Raw genomic sequence first — 17,839 nt, forward strand, 5'->3', positions numbered from 1 at the left:
CTCTGTCTCTCCACTCTATCGTATATTTATATACTTTTAATTTTCAAAAATTCATATCTTCTCAACCGTATATCCAAATTTCAATTGGTATATATATAAACGATCAGAGCTTCGATACCTACGCATATGTATATATTTTGCAAGATTTTGAGGAGATAATTTGCGGGGCATATTTCCGTTATATTTCCGTTTTAATTTATTCTCGGGACGTATAAAAGGAGTTTGACGATTTTGATTACTCCACATGGCATGTCAGCGTATTTATATCTATGGATATTAATTTCGGATTTTTCTGAAGATATTTTCCGGACATCAGATATTCTCTTTGGAGTGACCAGAATTTATTTTGGGTAAGGATTTCGAGATTCTGCTTTTATATTTTGGGTATATTATAACATGTTAGTGTTTATATATTTATTTCGTAATTTTTAGAAGTGGTTGTAGAAGTCATTTTTGACCGTGTTATTCATTTCTGGAGTGTTTATACACGTAAATATAAATTATTGTGTTGATTGTTGTTGGTTGTGTCGATATCATATCGACTGGCAGTCCGAGAAATAGAGGAGGTGCTGTCCGATTTCCAAGAAAATATTATTTTTAGTTCTGAAGATTATTTTTATTATTATTCGAAAATAAATCCAAATTATTTAGTTAATGAATTTTAATTGATTATTTAATTAGAGTTAATTATTTCTTATGATTTAAAATTTCCGAAAAATAGTTTCGAGCTTTAATAATATTTTAAACCTCGATAAATATTATTAAATAATTTATTCTTATTTTATTCGTAGAAAATAAACCGTTCGTCCGTTTAATACGAAACGAACGCGTACAGACTCAGAAAAATATTCCACTTTCATTAAAAATACTTTCGAGACCCAAATTCTTTTTTTTTGATAGGTCGCTTGTTTTACAAGTCATTCTGAGTCAATTTTTGATCGATAAATCATATTTTTGACCCGATTTCAATTTAAAACGTACATAGTCGAATGTTTTGGCGAGACGAGTCCTGTGTTATATGAATTATGTGATACGTGAGTTATGTGTTTACATGCTATGTGTATTATGTGTATACGTTGGTCAAGAGTCTTGTGTTTGACTATATTCTTTTTTTGGGGGCTATCGTATGGGTAGACGATAGGCTTTTGACACGCCGTTCGTTGAGTGATTATCGTTTGGGCGATTAAAGTTCTATATTTTAATTATAGATGCGGATCTTTCGAGTTGATCAGGAGAAGACGTTGGATAAAGAATGAGATGGAATGGTATTGGGTATCTGGCTTCTAGCAATCGCAGGAGCAGCATATCAATAAATTGTTAAAAATAAAGACGGTGATATTTTGAGACAGAATGTCAGGAGCAGCAAGTATTTGTATCATCACTTATTGTTCAAGTGATATTTATTTTGAATCGTATCATGCAAGTATTGCTTTCCCTATTCGCAGTTTAGAATCGATAAATGTTTTACATATCGCGGAATTAAATGATTCTGTTTACGCAAGTACCCTCTGCTATTCTATGTTCAGAATAGTCAAGTGATTTTACTTATCCAATTATCGGATTTATAAATGTTTTGGATTTTGTGAAAAGTGATTTGGTTGCGGATATTTTTACCCAAGAATTGGGGGAATAAAATTATTTCGGGTGTCGATTATTATGACCCCATTTCAATAAAAGGTTTTAATATTGGATCATAATTACGTAAGTGACCGGGACGGACGGTCCAGCGGAGGGCTATTTCTAAGTGCCATATGAAATAGTATGACACAACTTTTGCCACAGGCAGGTATATTGCCTTTTTCTTTGAGTACTCGTGTTTTTGGGGTCACGTTTCTATGAATCATGACCTTGTGCTATCACACGGGCTGATCAGCATGTGATAGTACGTCCGTCGGAGGATGATCCTAATCTAAATTATCATATCATTTTTGATATTCATAGAATAAATGATTTATCAACTGTTTATGTTTTGGAATAATGGTAAAATGCAGTTTTGATTCAGATTTTGATTTATGCTGATACCTACGTTGTTGTTAAATATCAAAGGTGGTATTAGTATAGATGATTGATGTTGACTTCAGTATGGGATGTTGTGAGCATCAAAGTTCGTATTGATATCTAATTTGATATGACAGCAAAATAAGTATTAATTTCCAGAGTTCGGTTTTGAGTAAAGTTTATGATTCAATCCATAATCATTGTTTCATGTTATTGTTGTTTACGATATTTCCGTAAACACTGTTTTACAAGTTTTATTCTCGTCAAGATTCAAAGTATTGCTGAAGCATTTCGCTCAAAAATATCAAAATGGTTTTGAATACAATTAAGGAATCAATTCTGGGATTCCTCAACTAAAATTTTATGATTTAGCAATTATGATTTCAAATGTTCTGCTCTAATACAGATGTCGGTTTTATGTCAAAACAACCATATATATATTATAATGAACTTGCTGAGCATTTCTTTCGCTCATACTTGCCTGTTTTCAAATTTAACCTCTAGTAAGGATTATCTTGCGTTGTTTAGCTGCGTAATTCGAGGAAGCAAAGAAGAAGCTTTTGGAAGGTGGTTGGTCCAGGGTTTGCGGGCTAGTATAAGTTTTATTGTGTAAAGTTGTTTATATTATATGATATTATAGTTGTATATTTTATTTGGGCCTAGTGTACTTCAATTCGAAGTTATACTAGTGGGTTTAGTTTTGAGTTGGAATTTATTGAAAAGAGTTTTAAAAGAAAGTGAAAAAATTATTGGTGGAATTTGGATATCTTGTTTCTAGAACTGTAACCTTAAAAGATTTTGGATTAGTTTGGGGTCATTTATGATAAATATTGTAACACCCCCAAATCCGGGGTCGGGGATCTGGGTTGTCACGAGTTCCATTTCCCTTAATAACACCCAATCTTAATAAACAATCAACTACTCTGTACTGTGACCCCACAATAAACACACACACCACAAGTTATAGTCTCAGAGATGAATATCCAAAAATAACACGAGTCATTTTATTCCACAATTATTTGCCATTACACCTTAAAAGGGTTTCTGAATAAATTTACATTTTCCTTGCCATTATTACAATTCATAAATATACATAAGTCTGGTATATCAAAAGCTGAAAGCCTAGCCTATTGGTAGATCCTACCTCAGCTACAATGGCATCAACGCCTACAGGAAACTGCGGAACGTTTCCTATCCGCTCGCGAATTGGGAGCTTGATCCTATTCATCTTGTCTATCTGATGTTGTATGATGAAAGAAGAAAGCAAGGGTGAGCAACAAGCCCACCAAAATAATATGTATAATAATTAACAATATATGAGCATTCTCATAGTACTCATGAAAGTCTTGGTCAAGAAGAAATGAACCAAGCTGATATCTTAACGCGACCAAGTCACAAAATAATTCAGTATATATATACATATACTTTTCAAAATCTTGGAAGTCCTCTTCCATGCATAATAAACACAGAGTTCCCGTTTATAACTGTATAAAATATCGTTGCAAGGTGATCTCATATATCTAACCTTGTCTCAACGTTTTTCCGAAAATCTTTGACATGCACAAGATAATCATTTACTAGATATAAGTTTAAAAGATGAAGTTACAAGATACTCCAATATACTTATATCTTTCCGAATACTACTTGAACTACCACCGTTCAAGTTATAATTAGTTTTAAAAGTTCATCACATAGATGAGAATACAAGATAAGACTTGAATAGATTCAATCTTTGAAATATTATTGAATGAAATGAAGTTACGAGATACTTCATTAAGTCCCGATATATATATATATATATATATATCCATATATATCTCTCATACATTTCCTGAAAACCTCGGTCATGTAAAGTATGAACAGAGTTGCAATATCCAATGAATTTTGGAAAGAAAAGAATTTTGGCATAAACCCGATATCTTGCTGATCAGTCAAGGATACCCATTAAGTAACCTTTTCTACTAGTAGATGGATGAATCCCCCACCGGTCATCACCCTGGCCCCATAAGGACCTTGTGCTGGACCGCCACCTGGCCTCTTACGCGTTGATGGACTGCCACCCAGCCACTTACACTTTGATAGACCGTACCCCAGCCTGTCGCTTATGCCGACTCAATTAGATGGACTTACTTCCTGAACGTTGGGTAAGTAATCAATTCATTTATCAAAACAGCAACCTTGTTGCGAATATAAAATACACCACAGAGCCGGATCCCTTAGATTTTTGAGCGAGTATTCAAGTCCCCTTCAAAAAGGAAGATCTTAAATTTGAAAACGGGTTTTGGGATCCGCTCTAACCTTTAAAAATCATTTTGAAGACTCGAAAACATTTTAAAGAGTGTTTGGAGTAATGTTGATTTAATAAAGTAAATCAGTCCCGATATATTAGAAAATATCTGAATATTATTAAATAATATTCCCATAAGGATAATCTCTGTATAAATAACTTGAAGTAGAAGTTGTAAAACTTATACTTGAAATGAGTATTAAATAACCAAAGATATACTTATACGAAAGTACTATCTTTATTTGAATAATCAAAAATAAGTTTGATTATCGACACCTTATTCTTTAATAAAATAAAGAATATATTTCAGTAAATAATCGGAGTCATAGGTCCTCAAATGAATATTCAAATAATATTCAATAAATAATATAAAGTGAGTCATAAGTCCTTGAATGAATGAATATTCAAGTAATATTCATTAAATAATATAAAGTGAGTCATAAGTCCTCGAATGAATATTCAAGTAATAGTCATTAAATAATATAAAGGAGTCATAAATTCTCGAATGAATATTCAAGTAATATTCATTAAATAAAATAAAAGGAGTCATAAGTCCTCGAATTAATATTCAAGTAATATTCAGTAAATAATATGAAGTTATCGAATAAACCTTATTCGATTAATAGTTTTTAAAAACCATATCAATATATATATATAAATATATATATATATATATATATATATATATTATACTCGGGAACATCTACTCCCGGTTTTAGAAAAGGGTTCACCTTTGGGTCCCCTATACTCAGGGTATACGCAACTACTGCTTATCTCTAGCATAGGTATTATGCAATTAATAAGCATTTGAACCAACATATATATAAGTCAAGAATACGAAACAGGCATGCATATATACCATATCACATGCTCCAATATATCGCAAGAATTTGCTAATAACAAATATGCATTTATCACAAGATCATGCATACACACATATACATCACAACAACAGTTATACGGGTAGAAAACTTGCCTGAGCGACTGGGGGTTACAAATGGCTCGGGACGAGTCTGGTAACCTATAAACAAAATGTGAGTTGGAATTAAACCAAAGTCACTTGTAAATCTACACTTTAACCAAATTAGACTCTAACGCTCGCTTTGCGCTAACTGATTCTCTTAAGTCACTCGAGTACCCTCGGCTCCACCATTTTTAATAATTTAACCATTACGAGTTTTAAGGCGATTCTTTCGCGAGTTTCTTACTAACTGCCTAACACACTTAACATAATTGTTTCATACACTAATTAACCCTTTTTAGGTCATTAACATATGTTTCAAAGTAAGGCGAGGGGTAATGATTCGTTCGCGAAACGTCGTTACTTAAAACGGTCGTTTCTCCTAAACCGTACATCGGATTTAAGCATACCATATATCAAAACGAAGCTCGTAACATGAACTATCTAATCATGGAAATGGTCAAAACCTAGCAGTGAGTTCACGGGTCCTGATGTTAAGAGCAAAAACAGTCTAAAGTATATCGGACATTACGACGGCTATGTTTACGCGATTTTCCAAATTTTTACCATTCCAAATCATATCAATACAACTACCAATCAACAACAACTCAAGATACACATCAATGCTACTGATTTCAGTCATAATAAGCTCAAGGATATCAATCCAATCATATATTATAACATCTCCAAATTCAACTAAACTACTTAACAATTAAGCTCGAATCATGCTTATCATTCAAATTACTACTCATCCATCCAAACCATCTCCAAAATTCAACATTCAAACTTATTACTAAAGGGTGTGAAGATTTATACCTTTCTTGGAGGGTGGAAAGTTACTAGGAAGCCTTATGGAGCCTCCTACAAGCTTGATATTTCCAAAGAAATCAAGAACACAAAGTTAGGCTTTAAAGTTTCTAAAAGTCCGATTGAAAGAACTGTAAAAATGAGGGTCTTACCATACTTATTTGGAAGAGACTTGTGAACAAGCATTGTAGGCCATCTCAATACCTTTCCAACGAGCTATAGAACACAACATTTGAGTGAGTATTGAAGGAGATATGGCAGTTTGAAGTTGCTGGGTTTGTTTTGGCCGAGAGCTTTTGCTCTTGGAAGCAAAAGTCAACTTCTAATTTTTGCGTTTTATGATATTTGCTTGGTTGCTTCTCCTTTTTGCCTTGGAAAATGTTTTAGCTTTTTACCATGGTAAATTTTACATGGCCCAAAATCAACCAACAAAACAAAACCCCTTGTCATGCTTATGTCATCTTGCACATGTCATAATGCTTCCACTTGTCCACACCTTGTTGGTTTGATGACATCATCATCCCTAACCTCCTTGATTAATTCCTAATTGCTTGCCTAATGACCGCTGATCTGTTATACGGTTCGCTTAACTTTCGTTTTCGTTTATCGTTTGAGGGATCATACCCGGGATCTTATTACTTAGGTTTCTTTAACCTTTCTTAATACATTATATTCCTTTCATGATCCTCTCTTATAATCCTTGAATTTAAATCCTTTTTATTCTGTTACCTTATACTCAATTCTTTCTGTATCTGGTAGATTTTCGGGAAAAATCAAAGTGTTCGAATTTGGATTCTGACGATCTTTACATACACTTATTTATCATATAGAGTACTAATAATATCCCAGAAGATCAATAAAAGAGCCCCTACATAGTGTGGTACGAAAAGTTTTCTTATTCAGCATAATCAGCAAAATCACTATTCATAAGGATTTCAAAAATTTCCAAAAATTGGGGTTATTACAGTCTCCCCTCCTTAAAAGGATTCCGTCCCGGAATCAGATAGAAAATGAATAAAGATACTTTCTTAGCATTACACTTTCTAACTCTCAAGTAAATTTTTCCTATATTGTGGTTCTTCCATCAAGCTCTGAATAGTTTGATAACCCTTCTCCTAAGCACTTGTTCCTTTTTCAATCTATAACCCTTCCTGGTTGCTCCATATAGGTTACGTCTGGTTGCATGTCTATGCGCTCATATGCCCCTATTTATCTGGCATCCGAATTACACTTCCTTAACATTGATACGTGGAACACGTTATGAACTTGCTACAGGTTCGGGGGTAGGGCTAGCTCGTATGCTAACTTCCCAATATGCTTTAGTATATCCAAGGGTCCGACAAATTGTGGACTTAGCTTTCCTTTCTTTCCGAATCTCATCAATCCTTTCCAAGGGTTTCCAAGGGGATACCTTTAAAAACACTAGGTCCCCTACTTCCTATTCTTTGTCCTTTCGTGTCAAATCAACATACTTCTTATGTCCATCTTGGGCTACTACCAGCCGTCCTCTGATTAGATATATTATATCCTTGGTCCTTTGGACTACTGCTGGTCCGAGCATCTTGTGCTCTACAACTTCATCCTAACATAAGGGGATCGACATTGTCTTCCCTCAAGGATCTCATAAGGCGATACCTCGATACTGACATACGATCGATTATCGTGAGATAACTTAATCCGCGTTAAGTGATCATTCCAAATTCTTTCAAGTCTATTGCACCGGCTCTCATCATAGCTTCTAGCATTATAGATTTTGCTTCTCGATACTAATTCTTTTCTAATTCGTAAGCGTTACTATCTTCCGTACATAATACTATATTGGTTACACTTTTGCTCGTTAGCGTTCTATAATCTTTTAATAACCATGTCAACCTTAGTATCACGAATGTGTTAGGATCGGAATACCACCGTACTGATACTACTTCCTTTAGCTGCTTCCATCTTCGAAAGCTTGGTCCTTCATATAGAAGTAAAAGAATTTATTGAGAGATCACTATGATCATGAACACTTGTTACATTGCATAGTTAGTACAGAAGGTGGCCAGCCTTTAGTACTTGACAAGCAATTAAACAATAGATGGTATCCTACTAGGCTTCTATCACACAGATAGATAGTCATTCAGCAATACCTCCCCTTCTGGAAGGGTTGTTCTTCTCAACTTACATGAAATGAAAATGAGAGAAAAAAGCAAATTGAAGAGAATTGTATATATAAAAAAAATATACTGCCACCAAATATCTGGCTTGGAACCTACCTCTGAACTATAGAGGTTTGCCATAGGAGAATAAAACATATATGTATTTATATCAACATCAAGTATTATAGCATCGTATTTCACATGCCTAAATATTTTTGCTATTATGTCCATCATTCTATGGACCCTTGCTCTTCCTCGAGCTTATACACAATCACCTTTGAAACTCCCTCGATATCGAAAATCGAATCTGGGATCTCATTCTAGACATCATCGTTACAAGAATTCTATGCTTGCACCGCAACCTTCCTCATATAGTAATACGACTCTCTTTTCATAAGAGGGAATAAATATTCAATAGGTAGATACTCTACTTAATTAGTCTATCAATGATAACTTATACACTACCACGACCCGATTAGTGGTACTCAATCTCAACATCCATTCCAATACAACTTTCACGGTTGTAATCAGCTCATTGCTCGCAGAATCATTGTTGCATTACTATGGTCCACCACTGAACTACTGTCATCATTCACTTCCCACGAAATCTTAATATCTAACCATACGGAGTCCATACATGTCATATAGAATACTTCTAAGGAGTTAACATAACCACCAATCATAATTCATGAAGAACACTCCAAACTTTGACGTACTTTCATGACATGAAGTAGATAAAATTGCAGAAGGGTTTCAGTCAAAGCAACGATAGCAGGTTAATACCATTCTTAATCGTTTGCCTTAAATAGAAGACTTAACTCAAGGGTTCGTCTAGTCCTTTTTGAAACATGGTCCTGGCTTATCTCAAGATAGTATCTTCTGAGATAGATAGCCCGCTCATGGCGATTACACGAATTAAACCTTTACCAACTACTATTACGGTTGGGTATTACACAGTCATCAGAAGGAATGTCAATCTTCCAAACCATAATACAACCTTCATAGCTTTAACCATCATCATTGTATTCCTTTGGCACAAGCGCCTATAATTATCCTCTTACCTTTAAAGTGTCGGCCACCTCTTTGGCCTTTCCTGATAGTAAAATTTCCTTATAGTCAATGTCATTTTAACCACCTCCAAATAAATTTTCTACTTCATTTCAATCACAGCTTATGTGAAGATATTTTCCTTAAAATCTGATGAGTAAAAAAAAATATCACCATTTTCCCATAAGTTATTGCCTCAGTCTTTAGAGGTTAATCACTGTCACGACCGACTCTCAATCATACTTAGAACATCTTTTATCTTAAGTCCTAATTGCCCTGAACAATTTCGACCATTACTGGTTCGATCCATACTTTCTCGTGGTTTAACACGTGCCCCACTTGGCATCATTATAATTACGTAATATTTCCTTTATCAACATTTCTATTCTTGAGAATTTTGAATATTACCTTTCTCCTTGTAAAACCTCTAAGGTTATCCTTGAATCGTTCCTCATGTATTCCCTAGATACAGGGCATATCAAGATACCATTTATTAATACCAGAATCATTGTCTATATACTTCTGAAAAAATTTCTCCATTGATTCTTAAAGGTTGTTATTACCTTAATCCTTTCCAATTCATACTGTCAAAACTCATACTATCCCTATTAAGGGTGAAATTCCAACCTTTATGTATTCCCCTAGGTTTCGTTTTAAGTTACCAATGTTCTATCCTTAATTCCACCTTTAAAAAAATACTTGCATCCTTTCATGGATAAATCAAGTCATATATCCTTGATAGATTATCTTATTCAATCATTCCCACCTCGATAGTCTATACCAATTTCACAATAGCATCCTTATTCAAACTGAGGTCAACCCATATGGCCTCCAAAAGATAACAATGTTTACCCTCTTTTCTTTCCTAATTTGGTAATGACAACAGGGATGTTCTGGAAGATATTGGTCGTGTTCAACGTGAACTTCTTCTTAATAATTCCTCATTTACTTTTGTTGTTTATCTCAATAGTCATCTCAATGTTGGGATATCTTTCATACCTGACGTCTCCCTTTCTGGGTATCAAGCCACCGGTCTTACACTTCACATTCTTGAAGGTCACTTCCTTCATCCAATTTTCCCAATTTCTTACTTCCTTGTCTCCTCAGTCTATCCGCGTCTCATTATTTATCCTTCGAATTATCTCAAGGTTTCCTCGAATCCTCCCAACTTACAGGGGATAAAATATATGTATCTCTTATGCCTTCAACCATCAATTTTAACTCATGGTGAATCACCCTCATCCTGACGAATGCATACTTTTCTATTTCTATTGCTATGAGTCTTTAGGGTTTCCTCATACCCAACTCCCTTATCATACCTCAAACTCTATTGCCTTTATATTCCTTTCCACTTCAGTTTCTTTTTATTTTCCTTTCTCTTATCATTATTTCATGAACCAACACAACATAAGCATTGGTTTCAAACATCTCGTCATTCTGGATTCGTGTCCTCAGAACGAATCTTGATAACTTTTACAACTTAGATTCATAATTCATCATACTCGTCTGCCTTTGTTCTGGCTCTAAAGCTTTTACATTATCTCCATAACCTTGGGAAGTACTTTCCTGAAAACAATTGACTGAACTTAAATCAGTTTATTATAATCTCTTGCTCCGTGCCTTCCTTGGCCTTTCACCAGCGGGTGGCCTCTCTCTTAGGAGGGTAAGTGACAAAAATAGTCTTTTGTGATTCGTCAATCATTTAGAATCTCAAATGATTCCTATATTTCCTTTAGCCAGGCTCTTGCCCCGACTGGGTCAACCTGTTCCTTGGAACTCTAAGAGCTTAGCGATTTAAAGGTCATGAAAGAATTTCCTACCGCATTGTTTCCTCAAGTTGGTGGTTGGGGATAATAGTCTAAGTTCTGTCTAGAAAGGTCCATAAATTTTCGTATAGGAGTACCGTCTCGGGTCTCCTTTCCTTACTCGACTTCTATTTCCTTAGTCTGAACATTCCCTCCTCTTCCCCATAATCGGGGTCATCCTATATATTTTAAATCCTCATTTTCCACTTCATCATGTTATGGGTTCCTTCTATCTTGATGGCGACCTCCCTGACTATCACGTTCAGGGTTTGCTCTAAATCTTATTCCTCAAACTAGCTTTCATCTAAGATCTCATCTTTAAGCTCTTGAACATTTGGAACCCAAATTATGTAGAAATACCTCATTATTCCCTTATCATCTTTCTCGGTATTGATCTTTTATCTAATTGTTGGCTCTCTTCCTTCATTCATCACTTTTTCTAGCACAATATGTTCTTTTCCGATAATTCGGACTGTATTGCAATCTCAACATCTTTTCGGTACCGGCTCCGGTTACCTTCACTTCTATTTCCATTTTCTCAAAATCTCTTATAAACTCTCTCAAAGATATTATCATCTTGAGTATCTCCTTTTTACTAAGGGCATCAGCCACCACATTGGCTTTCCCCGGATGATAAAGAATCTCATAATCGTAATCCTTGATTAGCTCTAACCACCTCATTTGGCGCATGTTGAGCTCTTTTCTGCGTGAAAATGTACTAGAGCACTTATGGCTTAGGTAATTTTCGCACTTCTCTCCATACAGGTAGTGCCTCCAATCTTTAGGGCAAAACTATTGCCATGAGCCCAAGCTCATGGGTGGGGATATCGAATTTTATATTCCCTTAATTTTCTTGACGCGTACGCGAGTACCTTGTTGTGCTGTATAAGAGCACCCTAATTCCTTATGCGAAGCGTCAATACAAACCACAAAATCTCCCTTTTCCATCCGGCAATGCCAACATAGGGGCCATCACCAATCTTTGCTTCAGTTCTTGAAAGTTGTTCTCGCATTTCTCTGTCCATTCGAACTTCTGAGTCTTACGAGTAAGTCGTGTTAAAGGGGCTACTATCTTTACGAACTTGAATGAACCTCCGGTAGTGACCGGACAATCCTACCTCTGGTAGTTTCCCTAACCATGGTAATCATTTCATCAGTGGTCCTTTATTCATTCTTGTCAGGATCCTCCACGGGATCCTCCTCAGCAACAATCCCTTCTGGGATAACATCCTTAATTGTTACATTCTTAATATGAATATCATCTAGTCCCTCGTTAGGGTGCTCCATTGGATCCACAATCCGATCCCCAATATGTAGTAAGACATCATCATATTATTGCTCTTGAACTTCAGGGTTCGGAGTCCCACTACCATATACGATAACGAACTACGCTTCTATCACGATATTTATAAGGGTTCCCATAAGGGTTTTAACTGTCAGTACTACGTTAGGTAGCCCGACTATGAACTTGGCAAGAGTTCTTATTATCTTAGTGAACTTATTATCTTAACGTCGCATCATCTCTGAGGTTTATAACGCTTAGCTCTGATACCACTTCTGTAACACCCCCAAATCCGGGGTCGGGGATCTGGGTTGTCACGAGTTCCATTTCCCTTAATAACACCCAATCTTAATAAACAATCAACTACTCTGTACTGTGACCCCACAATAAACACACACACCACAAGTTATAGTCTCAGAGATGAATATCCAAAAATAACACGAGTCATTTTATTCCACAATTATTTGCCATTACACCTTAAAAGGGTTTCTGAATAAATTTACATTTTCCTTGCCATTATTACAATTCATAAATATACATAAGTCTGGTATATCAAAAGCTGAAAGCCTAGCCTATTGGTAGATCCTACCTCAGCTACAATGGCATCAACGCCTACAGGAAACTGCGGAACGTTTCCTATCCGCTCGCGAATTGGGAGCTTGATCCTATTCATCTTGTCTATCTGATGTTGTGTGATGAAAGAAGAAAGCAAGGGTGAGCAACAAGCCCACCAAAATAATATGTATAATAATTAACAATATATGAGCATTCTCATAGTACTCATGAAAGTCTTGGTCAAGAAGAAATGAACCAAGCTGATATCTTAACGCGACCAAGTCACAAAATATTTCAGTATATATATACATATACTTTTCAAAATCTTGGAAGTCCTCTTCCATGCATAATAAACACAGAGTTCCCGTTTATAACTGTATAAAATATCGTTGCAAGGTGATCTCATATATCTAACCTTGTCTCAACATTTTTCCGAAAATCTTTGACATGCACAAGATAATCATTTACTAGATATAAGTTTAAAAGATGAAGTTACAAGATACTCCAATATACTTATATCTTTTCAAATACTAATTGAACTACCACCGTTCAAGTTATAATTAGTTTCAAAAGTTCATCACATAGATGAGAATACAAGATAAGACTTGAATAGATTTAATCTTTGAAATATTATTGAATGAAATGAAGTTACGAGATACTTCATTAAGTCCCGATATATATATATATATATCCATATATATATATATATCTCATACATTTCCTGAAAACCTCTGTCATGTAAAGTATGAACAGAGTTGCAATATCCAATGAATTTTGGAAAGAAAAGAATTTTGGCATAAACCCGATATCTTGCTGATCAGGCAAAAATACCCATTAAGTAACCTTTTCTACTAGTAGATGGATGAATCCCCCACCGGTCATCACCCTGGCCACATAAGGACCTTGTGCTGGACCGCCACCCGGCCTCTTACGCGTTGATGGACTGCCACCCAGCCACTTACACTTTGATAGACCGTACCCCGGCCTGTCGCTTATGCCGACTCAATTAGATGGTCTTACTTCCCGAACGTTGGGTAAGTACTCAATTCATTTATCAAAACAGCAACCTTGTTGCGAATATAAAATACACCACAGAGCCGGATTTCTTAGATTTTTGAGCGAGTATTCAAGTCCCCTTCAAAAAGGAAGATCTTAAATTTGAAAACGAGTTTTGGGATCCGCTCTAACCTTTAAAAATCATTTTGAAGACTCGAAAACACTTTAAAGATTGTTTGGAGTAATGTTGATTTAATAAAGTAAATCAGTCCCGATATATTAGAAAATATCTGAATATTATTAAATAATATTCCCATAAGGATAATCTCTTTATAAATAACTTGAAGTAGAAGTTGTAAAACTTATACTTGAAATGAGTATTAAATAACCAAAGATATACTTATACGAAAGTACTATCTTTATTTGAATAATAAAAAATAAGTTTGATTATCGACACCTTATTCTTTAATAAAATAAAGAATATATTTCAGTAAATAATCGGAGTCATAGGTCCTCAAATGAATATTCAAATAATATTCAATAAATAATATAAAGTGAGTCATAAGTCCTTGAATGAATATTCAAGTAATATTCATTAAATAATATAAAGTGAGTCATAAGTACTCGAATGAATATTCAAGTAAAATTCATTAAATAATATAAAGGAGTCATAAATCCTCGAATGAATATTCAAGTAATATTCATTAAATAAAATAAAAGGAGTCATAAGTCCTCGAATTAATATTCAAGTAATATTCATTAAATAATATGAAGTTATCGAATAAACCTTATTCGATTAATAGTTTTTAAAAACCATATCAATATATATATATATATATATATATATCATATACTCGGGAACATCTACTCCCGGTTTTAGAAAAGGGTTCACCTTTGGCTCCCCTATACTCAGGGTATACGCAACTACTGCTTATCTCTAGCATAGGTATTATGCAACTAATAAGCATTTGAACCAACAGATATATAAGTCAAGAATACGAAATAGGCATGCATATATACCATATCACATGCTCCAATATATCGCAAGAATTTGCTAATAACAAATATGCATTTATCACAAGATCATGCATATTCACATATACATCACAACAACAGTTATACGGGTAGAAAACTTGCCTGAGCGACTGGGGGTTACAAATGGCTCGGGACGAGTCTGGTAACCTATAAACAACATGTGAGTTGGAATTAAACCAAAGTCACTTGTAAATCTATACTTTAACCAAATTAGACTCTAACGCTCGCTTTGCGCTAACTGATTCTCTTAAGTCACTCGAGTACCCTCGGCTCCACCATTTTTGATAATTTAACCATTACGAGTTTTAAGGCGATTCTTTTGCGAGTGTCTTACTAACTGCCTAACACACTTAAAATAATTGTTTCATACACTAATTAACCCTTTTTAGGTCATTAACATATGTTTCAAAGTAAGGTGAGGGGTAATGATTCGTTCGCGAAACGTCGTTACTTAAAACGGCCGTTTCTCCTAAACCGTACATCGGATTTAAGCGTACCACATATCAAAACGAAGTTCGTAACATGAACTATCTAATAATGGCAATGTTCAAAACCTAACAGTGAGTTCACGGGTCCTGATGTTAAGAGCAAAAACAGTCTAAAGTATATCAGACATTACGACGGCTATGTTTACACGATTTCCTAAATTTTTACCATTCCAAATCATATCAATCCAACTACCAATCAACAATAACTCAAGATATACATCAATGCTACTGATTTCAGTCATAATAAGCTCAAGGATCTCAATCCAATCATATATTATAACATCTCCAAATTCAACTAAACAACTTAACAATTAAGCTCGAATCATGCTTATCATTCAAATTACTACTCATCCATCCAAACCATCTCCAAACTTCAACATTCAAACTTATTACTAAAGGGTGTGAAGATTTATACCTTTCTTGGAGGGTGGAAAATTACTAGGAAGCCTTATGGAGCCTCCTACAAGCTTGATCTTTCCAAAGAAATCAAGAACACAAAGTTAGGCTTTAAAGTTTCTAAAAGTCCGATTGAAAGAACTATAAAAATGAGGGTCTTACCATACTGATTTGGAAGAGACTTGTGAATAAGAGTTGTAGGCCATCTCAATACCTTTCCAACGAGCTATAGAACACAACATTTGAGTGAGTATTGAAGGAGATATGGCAGTTTGAAGTTGCTGGGTTTGTTTTGGCCGAGAGCTTTTGCTTTTGGAAGCAAAAGTCAACTTCTAATTTTTGTGTTTTATGATATTTGCTTGGTTGCTTCTCCTTTTTGCCTTGGAAAATGTTTTAGCTTTTTACCATGGTAAATTTTACATGGCCCAAAATCAACCAACAAAAGAAAACCCCTTGTCATGCTTATGTCATCTTGCACATGTCATAATGCTTCCACTTGTCCACACCTTGTTGGTTTGATGACATCATCATCCCTAACCTCCTTGATTAACTCCTAATTGCTTGCCTAATGACCGCTGATCTGTTATACGGTTCGCTTAACTTTCGTTTTCGTTTATCGTTTGAGGGATCATACCCGGGATCTTATTACTTAGGTTTCTTTAACCTTTCTTAATACATTATATTCCTTTCATGATCCTCTCTTATAATCCTTGAATTTAAATCATTTTTATTCTGTTACCTTATACTCAATTATTTCTGTATCTGGTAGATTTTCGGGAAAAATCAAAGTGTTCGAATTTGGATTCTGACGATCTTTACATACACTTATTTATCATATAGAGTACTAATAATATCCCAGAAGATCAATAAAAGAGCCCCTACATAGTGTGGTATGAAAAGTTTTCTTATTCAGCATAATCAGCAAAATCACTATTCATAAGGGTTTCAAAAATTTCCAAAAATTGGGGTTATTACAAATATCTTCCGCTGGCATTTAATTATTGATTTAACAGGTTAAATTGGATTGAAGTTTTATAGTGACGACCAAATCCTCTGACCCCGGATTTGGGGGCGTTACACTAACGCCTTCGATTCTTGGTTTGATTACGAAGAACACTATAAATTTTACTGATTTCTCTGGATAATTATATAATTTTACTGATTATTTATATTTATCTGTACAAAATAAAATAAGGTAAGGGCTATTTATATTTACAGAATATTGGTACCCCGTTGGATCATATCGGATATAAAAATAGAATACTTAATCACTAAGTATTAATAAAACTGATCCAATTCGGTACCAGTTTTAGGATAAATACCAAAACCGGCCTTTTTAAAATACAGTCTTGGGCTCAGCGCTTTTGGTTACACGAATTACAAGAAGATAATATAATAGTTTAATCAAAATATCCCGTATCTCAAAAATACCGGTTTATCGGTTTACCAAAACGAAAATAATATCATAAAATTTGTACCGAGAATCGTACAGGTAAAACCGTACTCCGAATCGAAAAGTCAAAACACGGAAAATGCTCGAAATAATCAAATTAGGCTAGAAATGAGTTTTCCAGGAACTTCCAGATAGCAAAAACGTAAAAACCGTTAAAGTTGGACGATTCCCGAATAATCAAAATAATTTATATTTATTTTAAAAATAATTAATTAAATCTATAAATCATTTATAAAATCATATAATGACATATAAATTTTTAGAGAAATATCAAAATAATCTATACTTTATTTTAGATATATTAAAAATAAAATTCTCAATTTCTATCATATATGAACACCAAACATAGATACCACTTAACAAATAATTTACCAAAAATTCATATAATATTCATATAATATTCATTTATTGACATAATAATTACACGTTATATGCAGGATATTACATTTGACTAGTACTGTTGTGGTCTTGATAGAAGCCTTCATGTTAGGATTAGAAACCAAATGAACAGCATGATCAACAATTGATTGTGCTGCTTCCAAAGAAATATTCTCACTTGGTAGCCTCCAAGAATGATTCCATTCATGAGTT

Source organism: Apium graveolens, chromosome 1 (assembly GCF_009905375.1).
Source record: "Apium graveolens cultivar Ventura chromosome 1, ASM990537v1, whole genome shotgun sequence".
NCBI lineage: Eukaryota > Viridiplantae > Streptophyta > Magnoliopsida > Apiales > Apiaceae > Apium > Apium graveolens.